Below are 775 nucleotides of genomic sequence, written 5' to 3' on the forward strand. Positions count from 1 at the left end.
TTGGGTTGGGTTGGGTTGGGTTGGGTTGGGTTGGGTTGGGTTGGGTTTTTTGGTCAGCTTGACACAAATTAAGGACATCCAGAAGTACAGAAAATCAGTTGAGGAATGGCTGCCCCAGACTGGCCTATGGACACGTCTCTGAGATACTTTCATAATTGCTAATTGATGGAGGAAGGCCTGGCCCAGTGTGGGTGTTGTCACCATTGGCAGGTGAGTCAGGATTGTATAAGAGAGGTAGCTGAATGTGAACACGGAAGAAAGCCAGTACGCTGCATACCGCCAGAGTCCCTGCTTCAGTTCTTGCCTCTAAGTTCCTGCCTTGAGGTCCTGCCTTTGCTTCCTGCAACAACGGACTGTAACCTGTAAACCAAAGAAACCGTTTCCTCCTCATGTTGGCTTTGGTCAATATTTTACCACAGCAATAGGAAAGGAAACTAGGAAGGGAATTGTTACCAGGAGTGGGGTATCTGACCAGGCTGTTTTGGAGAGGATTGTAAGCACCTGGAACTCTGGGCTGGAAAAGTTATTGAGTGCATAGAGCGTGGTGAGCTGTTCTGTGGGAACTTGGAAGGTGCCGCTGAGAGAATGTGGTTGGCAGAGACCTGGCTCATGAAGTTCCAGAGGAGAACAGACTATCGGATGTCTGTGTGATATTTGGGGTTGATGATTTGTGCAAGTGGAACCTTTGCTTTGCTAGGATAATGGCTCCTGGTTGCCTGGGGTGGAAGATTGGCTGTGTAATCGACCAGTATTGCTAAGGGGGAATTTTCTGGTT

Source organism: Psammomys obesus, unplaced genomic scaffold, assembly GCF_907164565.1.
Source record: "Psammomys obesus unplaced genomic scaffold, mPsaObe1.curated_primary_1811, whole genome shotgun sequence".
NCBI classification, from domain to species: Eukaryota; Metazoa; Chordata; class Mammalia; order Rodentia; family Muridae; genus Psammomys; species Psammomys obesus.